Source organism: Macrobrachium rosenbergii, chromosome 18 (assembly GCF_040412425.1).
Source record: "Macrobrachium rosenbergii isolate ZJJX-2024 chromosome 18, ASM4041242v1, whole genome shotgun sequence".
NCBI lineage: Eukaryota > Metazoa > Arthropoda > Malacostraca > Decapoda > Palaemonidae > Macrobrachium > Macrobrachium rosenbergii.
The window spans coordinates 32,048,547-32,074,233 of record NC_089758.1 but is presented as its reverse complement, the minus strand read 5'-3'; the positions used below and the strand labels follow the sequence as shown (position 1 = coordinate 32,074,233).

Genomic DNA, 25,687 nt, shown 5'->3' with positions numbered 1-25,687 from the left:
TATATATATATATATATATATATATATATATATATATATATATATATATATATATATACGATGATGACTACAATACTTCGTCGTATCAGTAGAAAGAAAGAGAGACCATTATGCTACACGTAACAAGTAAAGTCTGAACTTTCGAAGCGATTCTACATTATTTGCATGCAAAATAGCACGAGTTCCTGAGAAGACGAAGGCAATATTAACTCTGACTGAAAAAGCAGAAATGCAAAATTGAAGCGTTGATGTTTGAAATTAATTTTTTTTTCCCAGGACGTTCGTATCATTTTATATTTCAACTTTCAGCCCTTCGTTGGCTGAGTCGGTTGAGCTTCAGACTGTCACTCGATGGACCGGAGTTCAATTCCCCCGGCTGGCTGATGAAGAGTTAGAGGAATTTATTTCTGGTGATAGAAATTCATTCCTCGCTATAATGTGGTCCGGATTCCACAATAAGCTGTAGGTCCCGTTGCTAAGTAACCAACTGGTTCTTAGCCACGTAAAATAAGTCTAACCCTTCGGGCCAGCCCTAGGAGAGCTGTTAATCAGCTCAGTGGTCTGGTAAAACATAGGTATACTTAACTTAACCAGCTCCGACAGGTAAGATTCACTACTAGCATTCTTCTTTGCGAAATACAGTCCATTGAATTGACTGTATATTCACTCAACTGTATACAAAATATTCTGTCTTTTAATCAGTGTTTTATAGCTTATGATTCCTCTCTTGTATGGGAAACAATCTCCCTGAAGATGTCGCGCAAATGTCAAGCGGGGATGCAATGTATTACTACCCTCGTACAATTCTCTTTGTATTTCACTAATTTTACTTGCATATTTATCTATTTATTTATTAAGATATTGATTTACTTTTTCTTTTTTAATAACTGATATCTTCTTTCTGTATTTCCCATTACCTTCTCTGGAAGCTTGAATTTCAAGGCAATGGCCCCTTTTGTGGGCTATTTCCATCTGAATAGGGTTCCATCTTCTGAATAATAATAATAATAATAATAATAATAATAATAATAATAATAATAATAATAATAATAAATCCAGAGACAATGAACAATTGGAGGTACAAATTCTCATTGGTATAATGCAGGGGATAAATTATATTTATTTCAATCAATGATGAAAAATTTAAAAAAATTCTCAGAATTATCCATAGACAGATGATATTTGAGTTGAAAGTAAAAGCAAATGACTAGGAGAATTACGGTCATCTTTCTCACATCATAGCAAGAAATGATATCACTGGCAATACAGAACTCTGAAAATTTTCGCGTTATAAAATACTTCCTTCCAATATAGAAAGGGAACCTTTGATGTAGCTTATTTCTATTTGTTCAGCTCAATGTACTACTTCTGAATGATGATTCTTCAAGCTAAATGGCAGAGAGATGGCTAACAGTTTTTCCTGTGTAAAGAAACATTCCATTTTTTTTATTTCTGCAGTAACAGAGAAAAACAAATAACTACAAAGTCCCAGCGATACTTCCCTAGCCACGTGGAACTACAGGTACCTAAAATCCGGAAGTTGAAGAAGTCAGACAAACACGATTAATGATTCATGCCCATCATTTTGAGCTATTGACATTTAAGTGTTTTTCTTTTCCGAGTGATGTTGACACTAGGACAGCAACTGTAAATACTTGTTAGAAGAACAATGCATGCGAAACAGAGGAAATAAACAAGAAACAATGTCCGGGTAAACAACGTCCAAACCATTTTTTGTTTATGAATTTCTTTCTGGGGAATGTTCGACAAATGCTTATTTTTGTCATGCCTGTTACTTTCTATTATTTTGTTGCTACGAATGTTTGAGAAGTACGAGATTTTAGGAGTATGATTTGAATTTTATATAGAGATTGATCTAATATGTATAATTTTGTTACTACATATGACTGAAAAAGCTCAGATTGCAGAAATACGATTTATACTTTATACAGAGATAGACCTAAACACGTCTAATAGAGATGAGGTGTAATTTGTATAATTTTGTTACTATGTATGACTGAAAAGTCTCAGATTACAGAAATAGGCTACAATTTATACTTTATAAATTGGCCCCCGACGTTCAATGAAGAGTTAAGTGCATGCGCGTTATTATGACTTTTTACTGATGTCCTTAGGAGACTTTGCAAGAAGTTAATTGCTTTGGGGAAATAAATTCATTTGACTGTTAAGCCAAAGTGCTAGTTCTAACTTCAGACTGTTGCGTATTGATCTTTGCATAAGTAGCAAAGCTAGCGAAGGCTATTTTTGACAACTGCGCGGGATGATTTACCACAATACAGTTTAACTGGAAGGAACTGTTAACAGAACTCCATATGCCTATATAGTTAAAAAAATAAAAATAGCGGTACGTGTTTTTCCAATATCTTGAATTCTCTCTCTCTCTCTCTCTCTCTCCAGAGTAAGCAAAGCGACTTCCTAAATTACAGTCTAACTGAAAAGAATCTTTAATATAAGGCTATATTTGTTTATAGTCCTTAAGCTTGTTATTATATATATAATAGATGGTTGTTTTTCCAAATTTTCCTTGAATACATACTCTCTCTCTCTCTCTCTCTCTCTCTCTCTCTCTCTCTCTCTCTCTCTCTCTCTCCGTGAAGAGCACATTTAGTACATCTCTCATAACAAAATTTATTTGCCTACAAGACATCCTTAAGCTTGTTATGCATAAATAAATATCCATTTTTCCCAAGTTTTCCTTGAATGCATACTTTCTATCTCTCTCTCTCTCTCTCTCTCTCTCTCTCTCTCTCTCTCTCTCTCTCTCTCTCTCTCTCTCTCCTCGTGAAGAGCACATTCAGTACATCTCAGATAACATAATTTATTTGGTTACAAGACGTCCTTGGACTTGTTATATATATAATAGCAATTTTTCCCAAGTTTTCCTCGAATACATACTTTACTCTCTCTCTCTCTCTCTCTCTCTCTCTCTCTCTCTCTCTCTCTCTCTCTCTCTCTCTCTCTCTCTCTCCTCGTGAAGAGCACATTTAGTACATCTCTCATGATGAAAAATTTATTTGCTTACAAGACGTGGGTTTGCGTGGCGAAAATCACGTTTCTTCCGTGATGCAATTTGCAAGTCCTGCACTCGGTAATTCGCTTCAGATTTAGACTGGATGGAGTTTGCTTAAGTAATTTAAACTCCAGGCTAATCTTCGCAATTTGTGCGAAGGATTTCGGGTAATTCATCTTCGCAGATGACGACACACACACACACACACACACACACACACAGAGAGAGAGAGAGAGAGAGAGAGAGAGAGAGAGAGAGAGAGAGAGAGAATCTTTTTGACGTATTTAGAGAGAGAGAGAGAGAGAGAGAGAGAGAGAGAGAGAGAGAGAGAGAGAGAGAGAGAGAGAGAATCTTTTTTGATATTGTATTTAGGAGTTTTTGAGAGAGAGAATTCTTTTGATATTACATTGAGGTGGTTTGAGAAAGAGAGAGAGAGAGAGAGAGAGAGAGAGAGAGAGAGAGAGAGAGAGAGAAAATCTTTTTTGATGTTGTATTTAGGAAGAGAGAGAGAGAGAGAGAGGCGAGGCATGGGTGTTACTTTTAACCAAAAATCTTACCTGAGAATAACAGTCTGGTCGTCAACGCTTAAAGCGAGAGAGAGAGAGAGAGAGAGAGAGAGAGAGAGAGAGAGAGAGAGAGAGAGAGAGAGAGAGAGAGAGAGAGAAAACGTATCCTCACTCCGCAGGTAAACTAAGGACACCTGTGGTTCCACCAGTTCCCAAATGTTCTCATTTGAAATTACTGGACTTCAATTCATGCCTCTAAGTCTTTAATTTCACGACATCTGGACTCACACAAGTTTCAAGGTTAGAGCTCTCTCTTTTGCTCTGCTGTTCTTATTATTTATTTATCTATTTATTAATGGAATACACATACATACATACATACATACATACATACATACATACATACATACATACATATCTATCTGTCTATCTATCTATCTATCTATCTATCTATCTATATATATATATATATATAATATATATCTATATATATATATATATATATATATATATATATATATATATATATATATATATATGTATATATATATAATATATATATATATATATATATATATATATATATATATATATATATATATATATATATATATATATATATATATATATATATATATATATATATATATATATATATATCCCTTGGAGAAACTCAGATTTGCAATATGATTTGGAAGAGGTATCTTTTTTGTTTTTTTGAAAATATAAGCATTCGAAGATTATTTTGAATTCTTCGCAAATATAATAATGGAGATATTTGGACGAAAGAGAATAACAATCGCTGTGTAAAAGCTTAATCCTTTAATTCAGAAATTCCCATGAAAAAAGAAAAAAACTAATAGCGCTTGAATATAGCTTTTAAAAGGAAGGTTATCCATTAAAAGCCTTTCCTTTGACAAAAGAATTCTCTCTCTCTCTCTCTCTCTCTGAGAAACTCTAAAGCTGTCACGACATTACTGGTTGCTCGTTCTTGACGCACGCGACATAAATATGCTTTTCGAATGTCAGAACTCTAAAAGATAAAATAAGTGTCTTCGGAGCAATCGAGTTTTCTGTACAGCCGCTATAGCGTATATAATCGAGGACACCGAAAATAGGTGGTCTCGGTATAATGGTGCATGAGCCGCGAACCATGAAACTTTAACCACGGACTGGTGGTGGCCTAGCCTATATCGTTGCCAGAAGCACGATTATGGCTAACTTTAATTTTAAATGAAATGAAAACTACTGAGGCTAGAGGGCTGCAATTTGGTATGTTTGATGACTAGAGGGTGGATGATCAACATACCAATTTGCAGCCCTCTAGCCTCAGTAGATTTAGGATGTGAGGAAGGACAGACAAAGTGCGGACAGAAAAAGTGCAGACGGAAAAAGTGCAGACGGACAGACAAAGCCGGCACAATAGTTTTCTCGTACAGAAAACTAATAAAAGCAGTCATATAACTGATAACCTTATGTTTAGTCCAATGATAATGCTTCTTTCTATCTACCGGGGAATAAAATATTTTCCAACACTTGCCCGGAAAATAAGGTCTAGTTCTGCTCCCTATTGACGATTTAAAGATATTACCAGTATTATCTATTTCACGATATTTTCAGAGAACGCTGACATCTCAAATATAAAGTTTAACGTTAAGCCGACGGGAATATAAACCTATTTTTATGACGCATATAATCTTCAGAGCGTGAGCGAGAGGACGCCAAAACCATCTATAAAATTAAAGTTTCACGTTTGTCGTTACTGGACTTTAAGTCTTAAAGTCTGAATTATACGAATACTTGTGAGCATGATCTGACTTCAGTCAAGCTAGGTGTCAGCCAGCACAAACCACCTGTTTCCAAATACGCTTGAATTCGAGAGCGAAATTTACAGATTCAAGATGAAACTTCCGCCATTTGCAGGATTTCGTTGATACAGACAATTGTTTCTGGCGATTGCAAAAGATAGTTTTAATTAACAGCTTTCACCGTTTCGAAATTTTGCGCTCTGTCAGCGAACAAAAGATCTATGCCTTTTGGATGTTTTGACGGAGCGAAGCTCGAAGAATTCTCTGGGAATTGGGTCATTTCGCGAGGCTTCGAAACTGGCAGCTAAAACAATTGGAATCGGTGTTAGAGAACGAAGAGTCTTTGTAACGCTGTTATAGCTATCATATGCTTTTTTTTATATAAAACACAAAAGAATAACAAATGTAGTTGTAAGAGCAGTATTCTCTCTCTCTCTCTCTCTCTCTCTCTCTCTCTCTCTCTCTCTCTCTCTCTCTCTCTCTCTCTCTCATACGTCCTGCCTGAGTTAATCAGTGGTTTCTGTATTTTTATATCCGTCGTTCTTACTGTTTAAGGTGGGTCTTGCACACAAGCATCCGTCAAAATATTCCCCCCCTCTCTCTCTCTCTCTCTCTCTCATCCTTCCTGCCTGGGTTAATCAGCGATTAGTGTAATATTCTATTCAGCATTCTTATGCGTAAATCCACCATAATCTTCTTCCCTAAAAAATATTCACAGTTTCAAGTGGATCTACAACACGAACCCTCAGTCAATTTCTCTCTCTCTCATGAAACTTTAACCACTTCCCGTAGGTGGCCTATCCTATATCGTTGCCAGAAGTACGATTATGGCTCAATTTAACCTTAAATAAAATAAAAACTACGGAAGCCAGAGGGTTGCAATTTGGTATGTTTGGTGATTGGGGGGTGGATGATCAACATACCAATTTGCAGCCCTCTAGCCTCAGTAGTTTTTAAGGTCTGAGGGCGAATAGAAAAAGTGCGGACAGACAAAGCCGGTACGATAGTTTTCTTTTACAGAAAACTAAAAATGAAAGTTTCACAAGGTGAAAAATTTATCGGCAAGACATTCTGACAAACATATGTCACTGCGAAAGAAAAGGGAAAAATGATTTTTTCGTTCATGCAAAAGTGACGCAGAAAAAGGAATTTTCCATCGCCCGACCTTCGAGGACATTCGAGTCTTGCCTTTGGGGTGAGAAGGATCTCTCTCTCTCTCTCTCTCTCTCTCTCTCTCTCCCTCTCTCTCTCTCTCTCTCTCTCTCTCTCTCTCCTTCTTGTTCTCCCTCAATCTCTCTCTTCAACTTTCTCTCCCTCAATCTTTCTCTATCCCTCTTTCTCTCCCTCAATCTCTCTCTCTCTTCCTCTTTCTCTCTCTCTTCCTCTTTCCCTCCCTCAATGTCTCTCTCTATCCCTCTTTCTCTCCCTCAATCTCTCTCTCTCTCTTCCTCTTTCTCTCTCTCTCCCTTTTTATTTCCCTCACTTTCTCTCTCTCCCTCTCTTTCTCCCTCTTTCTCCCTTCATCTTTGTCTCTCTCTCTCTCTCTCTCTCTCTCTCTCTCTCTGCTTCCCCAATCATCTGGTCGGCTTTTCAAATGTACCTGGAAAGTTAGTGGACTAAGAATTTAAGTCTCTTGTCCAGGTCATACAAAAAAAAAAAAAAAAAAAAAAGAAATAATGGTTTACGAAACGGAAAGGAATTATAGGACTGCTAGTCTGTACGAACTGGATATAGATTATTATGGTTATAAGAGACGAAAGGCGATAAGGAACTAAATAGCCCCCTGGATCTCAACATGATTTTCTAAGATCTCGCAATTTATTTGTCTACCCCAGAAGAGCGCTGGCAATTTTTAGCAGAAGAGTGACTTTGATCGAGTCCAAAAACTATTTGTAGCCCTGATGGATATACTCAAAAATATATAGTTTTTGATGGAGGGTACGTATGCCTTTATCATTGGTCTTGATAAAGGAGTATACCTGATGCTTTGCAAATATATAATAGAGCTTTATATTCCAAAATTTATAGACTGATGGGAGATCGTTAATGTCATTATCGAGATAATTATTGTCATTGTAATCTTTGCTCTACATGAACGAATATACCTAATGTTTGCTAATTATAAAACTTAGCTGGAGAGACAGCTGATTCCTTGATAAATGAAAGAAAATACGAAATAAAAAAAAAAAAATAAAACTCCTGGAGAATGAGACTATGATTCATGTCTTTACCGAGATAATTATTTCCACTGCCGCCAGTAATCTTCTCTTATGTTTGCAAATTACGTAACTTAGCTGCCTTTCGACTGCTGATTCCTTAACAGATGAGATAGAAGAATAAAAGACGATCTTAAATAGGAAAAAAACTCCACGAGAATAAGACTAAGAAACAGTAGCGAGATGCAACCACACTTAAACACGAGAGAAGAGCAAAGCCCCTTTAGCTCAACCTAAAAAATAAAAAAAAGCAAATAAAACAATCCTTGGCATAAATTGCCAAAGCGTTTAGGGACAGAAAACGTTAAATCAAGACCCAGAGAGAAAAGTAACGGCAATGAAAGACAGGTGAATAAAGAAAACACTGAACGGGGGGAAAGAGAAATAGACCAATAAATCTGACGGCAGGAAACGGGCAAACCAGAGAAGCCGAACTATTCATAAAGGAGACCATAAATTCCCTTAATAAAAGTTGAAGGAACGCGAACGCAACGGCTAAGTAAATCAAGGGACGAACGACGCGCCGTAAATCAACGTAACGAGAAGAAGAAGAAGAAGAAGAGGCAGAAAGAAAAGAGATGTGTAAACAAAGTATAAATTTCACGGACGAATTCATGATTTCTCTTTGAATTAAGAAGAGGAAGAAGCAGAAGGAATAGAGATATCTAAATAAGAGAGAGAGAGAGAGAGAGAGAGAGAGAGAGAGAGAGGTACCACGAGCTAAATCATGACTTCTCGTGAATGAAGAAGAGGAAGAAGAAGCAAAAAGAATAAAGATGTGCAAAGAGAGAGAGAGAGAGAGAGAGAGAGAGAGAGAGAGAGAGAGAGAGAGAGTACACATACCACGAACTAAATCATGACTTCTCTTGAATGAAGAAGAGGAATAAGAAGCAGGAGGAACAGCGATATGTAAAAGAGAGAGAGAGAGAGAGAGAGAGAGAGAGAGAGAGAGAGAGAGAGAGAGAGAGAGTACAATTCCCACCGACGGATTCATGACTTCTGCTGAAAGTACCCAGGGAAGCAAATAAGGTTCTCCCACGGGGGGGTGCGGGGGGCGGTGGGGGAGAGGATGGATAAGAGAGACTATTTTCTCGGATATAAAATGCCTTCTGGGAGTAGGAGCGCCGGCCGTAAAAGTCAGCGAGAGGAGAAATAGAATGCGAGAATTAACTTGATATGGAAAAAGATTTCCGCCTTAATCATGGACTAAAAAAAAAAAAAAATTCTTTTCCTGGAGGAGATTAAGTCATATACTAAACATAAGATTCTAGAGTAAACAAGTAAAAAAAATACGCCGGGGTTTTCTGTACAGTCTGTAATGCTATATGAAACTCTCAGCCACGACCAGACAGCGCTTAGTTGCTCCCCAGATGTGGCCAAGTGAATATGCGTCGGCAGCTGGCACCTCTTGCGGTGGCAGACGCACGATCATGGCTAACTTTAACCTTAAATAAAATAAAAATTACTGAGGCTAGAGGGCTGTAATTTGGTACGTTAGATGATTGGAGGGTGGATGATCAACACACCAATTTACAGCCCTCTAGCCTCAGTAATTTTTAAGATCTGAGGGTGGACAGAAAAAGTGAGACGGACAGACAAAGCCATCTCAATAGCTTTCTCTCACAGAAAACTAAAAACTATGATTTCTAGGAGACAGAGGTCACGTTTAAAAATAACTTCACTAATTAAAGACTCGTAACGAACATGTATGGAAAAATAACATGTATTTACAAGACCACTACAAAAAAAACACACAACGACACCACTGAGGTTCTAATTGGTCACTGACGTCATTCGGTATTCAAAGAGACGCTTCCCTTTGAACTCTAATTGACTTGAATGAGAAAGACCTTGAAAAGTCCAACAGAGATTATGAAAACGTCATTCTGTAGCCCTGGAAATTAGATAGGGGGATGTGTGCCATTACGAATGGGAATGGGAATGGCATTTGAATAATTAGTCAGATTAAATCTCAGATTCAAAGGTGTTTAGAAATGCTAAACAAATATGAATATGAATGAAGGCAATGACTGACTGTCCTTTACTTGGCTAAGTAAAGGACAGTCAGTCGAAATGCCTAGTAAAGGGCAGCAAGTCGAAAGGCCTAGTAAAGGACAGTAAGTTGAAAGGCTTAGTAAACGACAGTAAGTCGAAAGGCCTAGTAAAGGACAGTCAGTCGAAAGGCCTAGTAAAGGACAGTCCTTCGAAAGGCCTAGTAAAGGACAGTTAGTCAAAAGGCCTAGTAAAGGACAGTCAGTCGAAAGGCCTAGTAAAGGACAGTCAGTCGAAAGGCCTTGCAAAGGACAGTTAGTCGAAGGACCTAGTAAATGACAGTAAGTCGAAAGGCCTAGTAAAGGACAGTAAGTCGAAAGGCCTAGTAAAGGACAGTCAGTCGAAAGGCCTAGTAAAGGACAGTCAGTCAAAAGGCCTAGCAAAGGACAGTCAGTCGAAAGGCCTAGTAAAGGACAGTCAGTCGAAAGGCCTAGTAAAGGACAGTCAGTCGAAAGGCCTTGCAAAGGACAGTCAGTCGAAGGACCTAGTAAAGGACAGTCAGTCGAAAGGCCTAGTAAAGGACAGTCAGTCGAAAGGCCTGGTAAAGGACAGTAAGTCGAAAGGACTAGCACCACTCCGTTGTTTGACTTTCCTTTGTGGCATTGCCTTTATTTATATATTCATCACATTCCATATTTTCGTGGTTCAGTTATACATAAATGAGAGAATATGTGATGCTTAAGATGAAAATTAAAGCAAAATACGTATAGGAGAAGCGAAAAGAAAAAAAAAAATGTATATATATAAATAAATAAATAAAATAAAATAAAATATGATGATCACAGTAAATTCTCGAAGTAAAAAATACATTAAGAATCAAAACGATAAACTAATAAGAATCTACCTTCTCGTGGTCAGGTGGGAAACGCCACTTCGTTCTGATACTCCGGATGCAGGTTCGAATCCTGCTACGGATAACAGAATCACTTCAGATGCTTGCATTTGGATATACGGCTTTGTAGTGACGAGCGTATCCAAAAAAATATGAAGAATTCGAGAAGTTAAGAGGGCATTGTGGTTATTTTGATTATATACATATCTGGTAAAAAGTGAGCTGTAGATTCAATACATATAACATCCTTAAGTTTAATGTTACATCAGTCATTCCGGTTACTGCCACATTGTGACCCAAGAATACGGTAATTAATTATAAACAAAAACAGAAATAGCAAACACAAGTTCCCGGTGGAACCCACACCCGGCTTTCTTCGGGAGATCTGGAATACGAGTTGTTTTGAGAATTATGTTTCCTGTTCCTAGTTCGTTCCAGGGAGCTTCTCCTTTACGAACGCTTCTTTAAAATATGTGTTTTGTCTCTCTCTCTCTCTCTCTCTCTCTCTCTCTCTCTCTCTCTCTCTCACGAATTTGTGTCCCGAATATTAGATTCCGGCTGCGAATATCAGTGTTTGTTACGATGGAGGAATAGTTTTTCTTCGCTCGGGTACGGGAGGTAGATCATCGGTACTTTTTCAGTGAACTGTTCCTCATAAACATTATAGTTTTTCCGTTTCTTCCCCTTCTTCTTCTTCTTCTTCTTCTTCTTCTTCTTCTTCTTCTTCTTCTTCTTCTTCTTCTTCTTCTTTCCCTATCTGGTCTTTATGCAAGATGGGGTGCGTCGTAACGGCAGCAGGAGGATGATATCGCATTTTTTCTGATTGATTTTTCCATTTGTTCTCTTCTTCTCTGAGCCAGTGTTCTTAGGCCAAGGCCCATCACTCTTTAGATTTTTATAATTTCATAAACTCTCACATCTCAGTTAGTGTCCTTTACTGTAACTGATTTCAAAGACCTTTGTATAATATCACTTCTCAGCTAGTTCTTTTACTGTAACTGATTTCAAAGACCTTTGTATAATATCACTTCTCAGTTAGTGTATTTTACTGTAACTGATTTCAAAGACCTTTATATGATATCACTTCTCAGTTAGTGTATTTTACTGTAACTGATTTCAAAGACCTTTATATGATATCATTTCACAGTTATTGTTCTTTACTGTAACTGATTTCAAACAAATTTCATGTAAAAAGTTATAATTTCAAGTAATATCCCCAAGCTTATGAAATGTCACGAACTCTAACTGATTTCAAAGACCTCTTATATAGCCAAAAGTCTGCCCGTCTATCTGTCTGCCTCTCTCTCTCTCTCTCTCTCTCTCTCTCTCTCTCTCTCTCTCTCTCTCTCTGTCTCTCTCTCTCTCTCTCTCTTTCTCTCATTTTTTCACCAGAGTTACCAACACCTGACTGTCTAGCCTCATATGATTATGATGACAAGTTTGAAAATAAGGCATACGATCAATGAAGTCTTAATTGTAAACGAGGAATGAAAATGTAACTGTAAATGTTACAAATGAAAGACAGTTTGACGAGAAAGAAATAGGAACAGTACGTAAATTTCCCATTACCTTCTGTTACTTCTTTCTAATGAACGCCATATTCTTTGGAAGCTTGAATTTCAATTCAATGGCCCCTGTTGTGGGCTTGTTAACTGTATATGAATGGAATTCATATTCTGAATAATAATAATAATAATAATAATAATTTAATAATAATAATAATAATAATAATAATAATAATAATAATAATAATAATAATAATAATACAAGGATTGAAAGTATGAAAAAAAGATTCCTTAAGTAACTTACAGTTCCTGAAAGATGCCATTAACTGGTTAGCATAATTTAAGGATGGCGCTGACTTGTCAACATAACTGACAGATGGCATTCGCTGGTAAGAGTAAGTGAATAAATATGTCAGAGTTTTTTTTTTTTTCAGATGGCCTGACTGAGTATATATGCTGGCTAAAGTATGCAAATTGAAAGTTAAAGTTAAAATTCAGTTATAAACTCCACGTAATAGTTTAAAAATTTTTTTTTTGTCCGTGCCGAAGGCTTGACTTTGTCCTCGAAAATATATGCATCTCTGAGATAGTGCGCCATGAACGTATATTAAATAAATTTTGGTTCTTCATTATTTTTTAGTCCCGAATTTCTCTCTCTCTCTCTCTCTCTCTCTTTCCTTTCTTTCTTTCTCTCTCCGGCTCTCTCTGTTTCTTTATCTTTCTCTCCATCATCTCTCTCACACGCCCCTCTCTCTCTCTCTCTCTCTCTCTCTCTCTCACTTCCTCCCCTGCTGTTCTCTCTTTTTCTCTTCCACACTTCCTTACTCTCTCTCTCTCTCTCTCTCTTCTTCTCCTGCTGTTCTCTCTTTTTCTCTTCCACACTTCCTTACTCTCTCTCTCTCTCTCTTTCCACTCCTCCTCTCTGTTTCGCTCTCCCCTTCTCCCGCCTCTCTCTCTCTCTCTCTCGCTCTCTCTCTCCTTTCCCCGTTTTCTCTCTCTCTTCCTTCCTTGCTCTCTCTCTCTTTCTCCATTTCCTGATCTCTCTCTCTCTCTCTCTCCCTCTCTCTCTCTCTCTCCCTCTCTCTCTCCGTACCAGCTTCATGATCAACGAAGAAGGACAAATATATGCGTGTAATGTTATCTGCCTGTCGTCGACGAAAATTGACACCGTCAGGCAAAAGTTTCTCTCTCTCTCTCTCTCTCTCTCTCTCTCTCTCTCTCTCTCTCTCTCTCTCTCTCTCTCTCATGCAAAGTAGATACTGGATAACGGAGTAAAAGGAAAACTTAAGTTATACTTAGAGAACGACATTGGTGGAAGAATTGGGAAAAGAGGCGTCGTAGAAGATAAAAACTCTCCGTAAAGAAGAAGAAAAAGAACGCCAACATTGTATCCAACGGGAATAAATTCAGAATTAAGGCACCCTGATAAACATATTTTATCGAGGAAAAGGATAAGAAAGGCAGAGGGACGAGGCGGAGTGGAAATTTTTCGTTGAAGAAAATGGAGTCCAGGGGAACGAGGGAATGAAACGCCCAGGTGACTGGGGGCGTTTTTCCCCTCGGCTTAGGGCGAGACACTCGACCGTCTTGCCGATTCCTTCGACCTCTATCTGGGGCGTCCGCTCCTGGTCAGCCATTCAAAATGTGGCCGAAAAGTTAGTGGGTTAAGAATTTAAGCCCCTTCTCATTTTTATATCTGGGTGGTAGGCGAGGAGAACGGAATAGGCAGGGGGGCCGGGGAATGGGAATGTTTTGGGGTGGGGAATTATCTAGTGATCACTCGCACGCCTGTTTAATAATGAACACAATGAAAAGGGTTTGCGAGAATTAATTTTCCGCTTCGGCGAACGCCTCCAAAGGATGGGGGACCCATCACAGTCGGTTTTCAATTAGAGCATCGTCGTTCTGCCTACCAAAACCCACTGGCGTGACGTCACTCTGCAACGGGCTGTGGAAGCCTTGCCAGCCATTCGTCACGTCGTTATACTGGAAACTGCCTGGCGGGGATGGTTCCATTCTCATGGTTTTAAGGGGGTGTTGGGGGCGGATTAGGGGTCTTAGGGAGGGGGAATGGGGAGAGGGTACCTAAACGTTTGCCGGGAGCAGCAGGAGTAGAAAATGTCCTTCGTACTGCGGAAGCATAAGCGCCGAAAATGAGTTATGATGATGATGATGGTGGTGGGATAATGAATGACATCATCAGAATCATTATCTTCATTATCTTCATTTTCTTTTCATTTTCTTCACGCATTTCGGGGATGTTCTTGTTTTTTTTTTTTATACTAAAGATGTATTTTTTATCCTAAAATTCATCCAAGCTTAAACATATTTGAGGACCAAGATTTCGGCGTTTAAAATGAGTAGAATTTGGAGTTCACCGAAAATAGACCTATCTTTCGGTGGTCTCGGTATAATGCTGTATGAGCCGCGGCCCAGCAAACTTAAGCCACGGCCCGGTGGTGGCATGGCCTATGTCTTTGCCAGACGCACGATTATGGCTAACTTTAACCTTAAATAAAATATAAAAATACTGAGGCTAGAGGGCTGCAGTTTGGTGTTTTTGATGATTGGAAGGTGGATGATCAACATACCAATTTGCAGCCCTCTAGCCTCAGTAGATTTTAAGATCTGAGGGAGGACAGGAAAAAGTGCGGACAGAAAAAAGTGCGGACAGAAAAATAATGCGGACAGAAAAAAGTGCGGACAGAAAAATAATGCGGACAGAAAAAAAATGCGGACAGAAAAAAAATGCGGACAGAGAAAGTGCGGACGGACAAACAGCCGGCACAATAATTTTCTTTTACAGAAAACTAAAAACGAGATTTTGGGGACCAAGATTTCTGCCGATAAAATAAATATAAATTGGAGATAAATTAAATACAAGCAAAAAGAACTTGGAAATTAAATTCAGATTACGTCGACGTATAAAGCAGCGAATAAAAACGGAGAATCTAAACTGAAAAAAAAAGAGCTCAAAGATAATCAACAATTCTGATTCGATTCATTCTGACCTAAGGGAACTCTCGCTATAAAATGCCAAACCAAAATGACTGAAACACTGGAAAAACGAAAAGGAATTTTTCCTTCAACGCTGACTTTTAAATAATATACATCAGGTGGCCTTGGAGCAATTTTACTGTTATTTTCAGTATCAGTTATTCGACAATGTCTAGCATAAAACTCTGTTAGAAAGACTGATATTTTTTTCATTTATATCAAATACTTGATATTTGTTATTGCTGAGATTGCAACATGCAATCTCTGGTAATGTTTCTTAAGACTGAGTTTATTTTGCTCTTATTTACCACATCTTTATCAGTTTATTCTAGTCATGCTTTCGCAGATAATTCTCCCAACCCTATTTTCTCCTATCGCTTCGCTGCTTCTCCTCATTCTTTAATATGACCTATTATTTTCTCTGCTTATGTGAATTAGGGTCCTGTAAATTCAATTCTAATTCTTAAGCTCGTTGCTATCTAAATCTTCCTTTCTCTTTTGTCGAAATATTCGACCATTTCGGATGAAAATATGTTTTAACCTTTGCTTTCCAACGTTATTTTTAATGAATCAGTTCTCTGAAACTTGTTGTTTAGAAGACATTTTTGCCCATAATACAAAGCAGCTATGTAAACTCTATCAATTCAGTGCTTCTTAAGATAGTTACTATAGGGTTCCTCTAAACTGTTTCAAAATCTATTCTATCATTTTGGATGAAAATATATATCAACCTCTCCTTTCCATCATAATGTTTTAGTAATCAGTACCCTGAAACTTGTCTTTAGGAGATAAAAGCAAATCGTTGCTCATAATACAAACCGCTGCGCTGCTGTGTTCAGGAGACTGAAATAAATTATTGCGCAAAATAACATAATAGAAGCCACCTACTTTCTTTTGATGTTGCGTGCCCCTTTCAGCATCCCAGCTAAAGCCACCATTATCTCGAAAGTCCTCCTTTCACTTTTGGAATTTTGCAATCACAGTCGAGCGGATTCGCTCTTTGTCTCTCGCGTCATCAGTATCATAACACGAGCGGCGTTCGTCCAATCAGTTCCTCCTCACACCGGCGTCTTCTTTTGATCATGTTTCATTGCTATCAGATCCTGTTCCACTGTTTTTATTGAGGTCGGTGAAAGACTCTCTCCCTTGTGATTGAATACGGGGCACCTTTCCTCACAAACATCCGGCATGTGGAAATGAGTGATTCTCGGATTGCAAAATCTTCGTGATTCCTTCTTCTTCGTCCTTTGCCAAGAACCTCTGGGCTTTTCATCTCGAGTGTTCTCTCACTGTTCTCTCCTTTCTAATATTCCACCTTGAATGGGTCCAGATCTTATATCGTCATCTGATTAGGCAAGATAAGGACCGATCGATTGCTTATCGCACTGTAATAATAATAATAATAATAATAATAATAATAATAATGATGATGATGATGATGATGGTGGTGAAAAAATCCATACTGATGTGCATATATATATATATATATATATATATATAATGTATGTATATATATATATATATATATATATATATATATATATATATATATATATATATATATATATATATATATATACATACATATATATATATATATATATATATATATATATATATATATATATATATATATATATATATATATATATATATATATGTGTGTGTGTGTGTGTGTGTGTGTGTGTGTGTACTGAGTCTACTGATACTTGCGTGTGGACCGTTTCAGCATTTCAGTGACTCATGTGATTATCAAATTTTTAATTATAATAATAATAATAATAATAATAATAATAATAATAATAATAATAATAATAATAATAATAATAATAACAGAAAATTCAAAAAGGCAAACTACCTGAAGCAAATACCCAATAAAGAAGACACGAAAGGTGAGAGAGAGAGAGAGAGAGAGAGAGAGAGAGAGAGAGAGAGAGAGAGAGAGAGAGAGAGCACACAATGAATTTACTACAGGCGTCAGCGGGAAGTACCGAGAAAGGCAAATAGGATTCTCTCACGGAAGGAAATGAGAGGCGCAGGATTTTGCTTGGGATGAAATTTCAGGGAACAGGAACGTAGCCCATGGAAATCATGGAATTGGGTAAAAAGAATGGGGCCATTAACTTTACACAGAGTTGTCTTTATTATGTAGGGAAATATGGAATTGGCGATTTCACTCGAGGCGATGATTGGATCTAACAAGAGCAATACAGTTAATTTTGCCAAAAAAGAAAAATAATAGGATGTGACAAGAACAATAGAGTTAATTTTGCCAAAAACGGGAAAAATAGGATGTAACAAGAGCAATACAATTAATTTTGCCAAAAAGAACAAATAGGATATAACAAGAGCAATACAGTTAATTTTGTCCAAAAAGAAAAAAAAAATAGGACATAACAAGCATAATACAATTAATTTTGTCCAAAAAGAAAAAAAAAAATGGGATATAAAAGAGCAATACAGTTAATTTTGCCAAAAAAAGAAAAAAATAGGATACAACAAGAGCAATACAGTTAATTTTGGCAAAAAAACCGAAAAAATAGCATACAACGAGAGCAATACAGTTAATTTTGCCCAAAAAAGCAAAATATTGGGATATAAAAGAGCACTGAAGTTAATTTTGCCAAAAAAAGAAAAAAATAGGATACAACAAGAGCAATACAGTTAATTTTGGCAAAAAAACCGAAAAAATAGCATACAACGAGAGCAATACAGTTAATTTTGCCCAAAAAAGCAAAATATTGGGATATAAAAGAGCACTGAAGTTAATTTTGCCAAAAAAAGAAAAATTAATAGGATATAACAAGAGAAATTACACTTAATTTTGCCAAAAAAGATAAAAATAGGATGCAACAAGAGCAATACAGTTAATTTTGAAAAAAAATAATAGAGTATAACAAAAGCTATACAGTTAATTTTGCCAAAATAATAGGATATAACAACAGCAATACATTTAATTTTGCTTAAAAAAAAACTTTATGTAGGAAGATACGGAATTGGGAATTTCACTCAAGGCACTGATTGGATATAACAAGAACAATGCATTTAATTTTGATAAGTAAGAACAAAAATTAAGGAAAAAATAAATTTTAGGGTACACATGGAATAAGCAATAGTATCATTTGAAAGAGAAAATTAACAATATTTCAATGTGTTTTTAACTAACGAACTTTTATTTCGTAAAAAAAATTAAATTGGCATGAAACAGGACACTCTGCTAGGATATAACAAAAGCAATACAGTTAATATTGCTGAAAAAAAAAGAAATTAAAGCAAAGATGAACCAATGTACTAAAAAATGAAATGAGATATGGCGTCACTTGAAAAAGGAGCTTAGTATTTTCTATATAAATTATAACTGATGGACTTTCTTACAGCAAAGGAAATTGTCAAGAATTGGGAACTTTACTCAGGACAATGATAGAACAGAAAACAAGAGCAATTGAGTAAATTCTGCCGGAATGAAAAATGCATCAGAAATAAATTAAAGTGCAGCATTAGTGAAATAAGCTATACCACCGTCTGAAAAAGGTAAAACAGTAACAACGTGATAAATTATAATTGATGAAAATTGATGAGAGAAATAGTTAATTTAGCCCAAAAACCTAACCTAACCTTAACCTAACCCTACCTAACCTAACTCAACCTAAATGAATGGGCAATGAAAAGGAAATGAACAATACCATCCTTTTAAAAAAACTGGTGATGATTTGAGAACAATAATTGAAGAACTTTAGCCCCCCAAGGAGGACACTTAACTAATATTTAAGTTTTATCCCTTCTGCTAAGGCAAGACTCATGATGTGGCCTGTCTAACCTTAACCTTGAATTATGTACCTAAGAAATATGATAAATGCAAAAGCCTGTAAAATCTCCCATTTAGGTAAATTTCTTATCATTTAGGTTGAGTTTTTTTTTTTTAGGTACTTTTGTATTTTGGTCTGATGCTGAAAACCCATGAGAAATTTATGCATGATAGTCTTGGGAAAAGCTAAATATTAAGATACATTTTATGTATTGAATAAATTCTTTCCCCCTTCTCTCTCTCTCTCTCTCTCTCTCTCTCTCTCTCTCTCTCTCTCTCTCTCTCTCTCTCTCTCTCGCTGTTATTAACAGTTCAGGTGGTTATATTCTCTCTCTCTCTCTCTCTGTTATTAACAGTTTAGTTGGTTATATCCTACCTACCTCTCTCTCTCTCTCTCTCTCTCTCTCTCTCTCTCTCTCTGTTATTAACAATTAAGGTGGTTATATCCTCTCTCTGTCTGTTTGTCTGAACAGTTCAGGTGGCTATATCCTACCCCTCTCACTCTCTATCGCTCTCTATCCCCGTGATAAAAATTTAAAGTACTTATACCCTCTCTCTCTCTCTCTCTCTCACTACCCACAAACCAATGAGATTTATGGCCAAATTCCCAGCTAGAATTTCCTTTGCTTAAAGCCTTCGGGTTCGAAAGAATAAAAGAAAAATATGGTTTCTCTTATGGCCCAAATTACTTATTGCGAATTATCTGTGTGTGTGTGTGTGCGTGTGTCTGGGGGCGTCTCCTCTTAAGAAAGGTGTGTCAGCGATCCAATTTTTCCCAGTTCTTAAGAGACCGTACTTATTCCCAAAGAATGAGGTTGGAGGCAGGGGTGGGTGGGGGGTTTGGGGGGGAATATTGCCCCTATCTTCCCTACTTAGAGTCTCTTATGACTGGAAGGATTTTCTCGTAAAATTTCTTGTTTGCTTCCCAGAGGAGACTGAGTTTTTTTTTTTTTTTGAGTTCCAGGACCATAGATTTGATTTTTTATTCAGTGGTAAGATCAAAATCATGACCTCACGCATGCGCGTCAGTGACAAGATAGCACACTCACACACACACACACACATATATATGTATTATATGTATATATACGTATTGACCTGCAACAGAAATTCTTGCTTGCTTGCTTGCTTTCCATACTTATCCACTTTTTTGCTGTCTATTCACATTATTTTTTAATTAAATCTATTCGGATTTCTCTTTTAGTTTTCTTTATGTATAATTACCATTTATTACCCATTTCTCCTGTTACCTCATATCAGCTTTGGTAGTTGAAGCTTTTATTATGTTCCATCGTTATCTTGCTGTTCCTGTCTCCTGCTCTCTCAAATTTTCGCTTTTTTCTCTGTTCTGAGCGAAGTTTTTTTTTTCTATTTTTATCTCCAGCAACCCCCTTTTAAAGCGTCTTTTTCCCAAAATTGTTCGTTCTATTAAATTATCAGTTAGTTCAACTTTTTTATTCTTCCTCTCTCACATTTTGCTCATAGTTTTCTTTTTATCTTTTCTGTATTTCTGAGTTCACACATTTTCCTAATTACACCCCATTTCCTTTGAGGAAGTTCCCATTTTCTTTGAAGATCCAATTTTCATGTATATAAAAATTGACATTTTCTGAGTTCACATATTTTTCTAGTATTTCCCATTTTCTTTGAAGAAGTTCCCATTTTCCTTGAAGATCCAATATTCATATATATAAAAATTGCCATTTTCTGAGTTCACATATTTTCCTAATTACGTTCCATTTTCTTTAGAGAAATTCCCATTTTCTTTAAAGGTCCAATTTTCGTATATAAAAAATTCCCATTTTCTTTTAAAAATCTTACGATTTATTCACGGTCATTCGCAACATTTTGTCGTTTAATTCTCCATCCGCCGTTCTACTTTTTACTTTTTCGTCCCCTTCTCAAATGGACGTGAGAATGCGTAACAGGAATTGGGAAAGACCCGATGAAAGGAGACTGAATGGAAGCAGTCGAGAATTGAGGGCATAGCAAATTGAATTAAGAATCCAGCTGAAAAAGGCAAATAAGGGAAATTGACAGAAGGGATTGGATATCAGCAGGAACGAGAAAGAAATAAAATAAAGAATATTCGTTGGAGTTCGAAGTGAATACATGCAATTCGTGTAACAGCTGTGATTTTATCTTCTCATTTCCATTGGTCAGTATTGGATTTCAAATGGTTTCCTTTTTTAATTAGGTATGTATATATATATTATAGGTGTGTGTATGCATATGCATACTTACATATATATATATATATATATATATATATATATATATATATATATGAGTGTGTGTGTGTATACTTATAAAAATGTCTATATATAAATATACTACATATATATGTATATATATATATATATATATATATATATATAAAGATAAAATCCACAGAAGGAAATGGAAACACTGGAGTGCTGTGAGGCCTTTCGACACTAGTCCTTTACTTGGCAGACTAGTGTCGAAAGGCCTCTGCAGCACTCCAGTGTTTCCATTCCTTAAATGGATTTTATCTTTATTTATATATTCATCACGTTCCATATTTTCGTGATTCAGTTATACATATATATATATATATATATATATATATATATATATATATATATATATATATATATATATATATATATATACATATATATATACAAATATAAAACCACATCAATGTATCCTTAAATACCTCTTCAAACATTTCAAAAATTCACCCAACAAAAACTTAATGGAACAGAGCCATTAGCAAGTTCTTACCGATGCTCTCATGGACAGAAGACACACTATAACATTACTGCCCTTGTAAAGCAAATTGCAGTGCTATTGTTCGAAGTGAATTGACTTGGCGGTGAACCATTATCAAGAGCTAAGAAAAATCTCGCAGGTTTAAGAATAATTGAAACGAATGGAGTTCATACTGACTTTCAACGTACTGGTGGTTAAGCTATGGTCGTGAATTGTTCAAGAATGTCTTTTTTTTTCTCTCTCAATAGCAGCTAAGTGCTTGACTTTGAATGTTGTGGTATTGTCATGGTCAACGTTAAAGGAAATTGTAAATTATTGAGGAATTTAGTTTTATCAGCTTGAATCAGTTATTTTGAATGCTTTGTTTCTGCTATTACAGACCTTTGCTCACCCACTCTCACTCTCTCTCTCTCTTTCTGTCTATCTGTCTGTCTCTGTTTCTTTCTCCTTCTCTCATTCTCTCTCTCAATCTCTCTTCTCGCTTACCTCACCCCCGTCTCTCTCTAGTTCTTCATTGGATGGGTGGTAGAGCTTTCGGCTGGCACGCTACGCTGTTGGCCCATCGTTCGACTCTCCGAGCGGCCGATGAAGAATTAGAGGAGTTTATTTCTGGTGATAGAAATTCATTTCTCGTCATAAAGTTGATTCTTAGCCACATAAAAATAAATCTAATCCTTCGGGCCAGCCCTAGGAGAGCTGTTAATCAGCTCAGTGGTCTGGTTGAACTAAGATATACTTAACTTTTTCCCGTCATTCTCTCTCTCTCTATCCCCCTCTCTCTCTCTATCCCTCTCTCTCTCTCTCCCCCTCTCTCTCTTCATTAGGCTAAAGAGTAGAAACTGCCCTCTAGAGATTAACTACCTGCAATTATCTGTGTAAATTGGGAGGCTTATCTTAAAGTTTCGACGAAGTCGGCAAACTATATTCTTGATCTGGACTTAATTACCCCGTTCAGGATCCGGAAATTACATTAGGGAACTCTTTGTTTGGCTTCACGGGACTGTAATTCTTTAGGTAAGTGGCCTGGGTAATTACGTCCCGCTTTGAATGATAAGTGGGAATTCAAAGGCTTCGTTGCGTAAGTGATATTCGTGATGATGACTCTGTTTATATATATATATTTATATATATTGTTATGCGTGAGACTTGGCTGATGAGTTTATTACTTGATTTACGTAATTTTTATAAGGCCCTGCGTGCTAAGGACACACGTAACCTGTCGATGAAGCTACAAATTAACCTCAGCTATTCTCAGCACAAAAAAAAATATTCAGTGAATAAGGAATTTACGATAAACGTCGCCCGCCTTCGGACGCAGTCAATCTCTACTCGTTAATATGGTATTGAAAGCACAACGGTTCTTCCGAACAAGGGATACGAGACACAAGGCGGCATAAAGAATAAAATGACTTGCTTAACCTTCCCTACTTCCTAGTTAATTCACTAGAATAGTTGAATGTCACTAAACAATATAAATCATGCTTAATCTAGACTTCGTAAAAGCAAGTCGCTTTGTAATCTAATAATTGTGGTGGCGGCGAAGGAGGAAACAACGAAACTGAAAATACAGAAAAAGTGGCTAGTAATTGACGAAGTTCGAACAAATTCAGACTTACCTTTGGACGACTAGTTGTTGCGCATACAACAGACGCTCGGCAGTTCTGGGATTAATTCGCCACTTCACTTAGTAATATAAGACTATAGACAAAGGAGGTGAAGGAGCCGCCTTACAGACGTCCACTCGACTCGGCGGCTTGTTTCTCTCTATTTTTTGTCTGACCATCGCTGGGTCAAAACAGGGGCATTCGTTCATGCCCTCGGGGGTCTGAAATTTGTCAAAACATCTGCCAAGAGAACAGGTACAGAGCTTAAGGTCACCTATCACAAGGTTGATTATGGAAATTTTCCTATGGGGGTTAAATCCCTAATGCTACTGAGTTCTTGCTACAAGTAAGTATACCTTAGTTTTACCAGACCACTGAGCTGATTAACAGCTCTCCAAACGAACGTTAAAAGTTTGAACTGTCTGCGCGACCCTGCCGACAGACCTGTCTTTTCCCGCCTTGGTCAATCTGATATTATTACAAATAAATGCATCGAGGGCGAACAGCAGAAATATTAAAAAAAAAAAAAAAAAAAAAAAAAAAAAAAAAAAAATATATATATATATATATATATATATATATATATATATATATATATATATATATATATATATATATATATATATATATATATGTGTGTGTGTGTGTGTGTGTGTGTGTGTGTGTGTGTGTGTGTGTGTGTGTGTGTGTAGAGCATCATAAAGTAAGGCTTTACCCCTGACAAAACCAACGACCCACTGCCAAAAACAGATTTCGGAGGGAATAGAAGCAATTCAGTATTCAAATCAGACCTTTTACTGAAAATTCCTAAGAATTTTAAATCAGAGAATCTACATAATTTTTGTGCCCGTTATTGTCTCTTCCTGTAGCCGTTTTAAGCCATAATTCATGAACAGAATTCCTCTCTCTCTCTCTCTCTCTCTCTCTCTCTCTCTCTCTCTCTCTCTCTCTCTCTCTCTCTTTCTTTGGTGGCAATGCCTGAGTAACGACTGTAATTACAGGATTAAATAGGTTTTTATTAATCCATAATTGCTAACCATAATGTGCTTACTGCAAAGGTCATGTGTACAAATCTACTCAGAGTTCTCTTTCTCTATGTGTTCTGGGAGTAATATAGGTTTAAAGGCCACGATTAAAAGCTTTTAATGATATTTATTGTATGCCAACATTATCAAACGCTACATATCACATTGCAAAAGGTCTCAGGATAATGTAGTTTTATTTACTCGTGAGTGAATGCGTCTGCTATTTTAACATCCCCGTAGGAGGGTAGTGCAGTCAGTGCACCTTGCGCGGTGCACTGTAGGTATTACTTAAGGTTCTTTGCAGCGTACCTTCAGCCCCTGGCTGCAACCCCTTTCGTTTCTTTCACTGTACCTCCTCTCATATTCTCTTTTTTTCATCTTACTTTCCTCAACCCTCTCCTAACAATTGATTCATAGTGCAACTGCTTTGAGGTTTTCCTCCTGTTACACCTTTCAAACCTTTTACTGTCAATTTCCCTTTCAGCGATGAATGACCTCATAGGTCCCAGTGCTTGGCCTTTGGCCTAAATTCTATATTTAATGCGATTCAATTCCTATTTTTACATGCAACTGATGCTCTATTTAATAGGGTCAAGATGAAACAAAATGTACTCTCTACATATTTAACACTGCCAATTTTTGTTTCAGAGCTGAATGACCTCATAGGTCCCAGTGCTTGGCCTTTGGCCTAAATTCTATATTTAATGCGATTCAATTCCCATTTTAACATGCAATTGATGTTCTATTTAATAGGGTCAAGATGAAACAGAATATACTCTCTAAATATCACAAAGGCCCCAAAACTCATTCAGTTTGAAGAACATATCTTATTATTAAAAAATTAACGAATTTCATTTGTATATAATGTGCAAATTCATTCCATACGTTTATTGGAGATTTCTGCCCTAAAATGGAACACTGCAGTATCTGGAAAATTTTCGAAATTGAGATATGCCACCTATTGGGCTCGTGAAACACTAATACACAAGTTACTGCAGTTTCAGAATGATTCTTCAGTGCTTTCCACGAGTATTTAGGGGGTCCCATTTGCAGTTTCTGCAAAATCTGTAGAGAGGTAGGGGAGTATCTACCTTTTTTCTCAGTTTTGTATTTTTGCAGATACTGCAGTCTTCCATTTTAATGCAGCATAGTTTATCCACGGTTATTTAACGTATAATCGTTATATATTTCACTGTTATGGTTTACAGCTGAAAGTTGAAGTCTTCCAAAAACAAGCCTGCAAGATCATACAAGACGCTGTGACCAAATGAATGGATTCATTAACAGAGATACTCAACTTTCATCTCAGCACCTTTCCATAGCCCCCAGGAGGCCCCATTCGATCAGGTGGGCCCAGTGAAGGGCGTGGTCAAGGATTTCGTATTTCTCCCCACATATCGTCAGAGGAATCAGGATAGTCAACGGGAAATCTTGAGAAGTCAGCCCAAGTCCATTACTTACCACTTTAGTTTCTGCCAAGTCACAGGCCCACAAATGTGAAACCAGCCCCCCTAGACCCCACTCACCAAACGCACACACAAACACAGACACACAAACACACACATACACA

General features: G+C 36.9%; 1 protein-coding gene across 5 annotated transcripts in view; it reads right to left on the bottom strand.

The window, feature by feature from the left end:
• Window positions 1-25,687, bottom strand: part of LOC136848271 (uncharacterized) — a 163,231-nt gene that overhangs the window by 65,940 nt on the left and 71,604 nt on the right. The window contains exon 1 of one of the 5 annotated variants that reach the window (XM_067120662.1): window positions 23,105-23,253. The exons of the other annotated variants lie outside the window; for them this stretch is intronic. The gene's annotated coding sequence lies outside the window, so the exon portion shown is untranslated. Of the gene's footprint in view, window positions 1-23,104; window positions 23,254-25,687 lie in introns of those variants that run through there. 5 annotated transcript variants of the gene reach the window in all.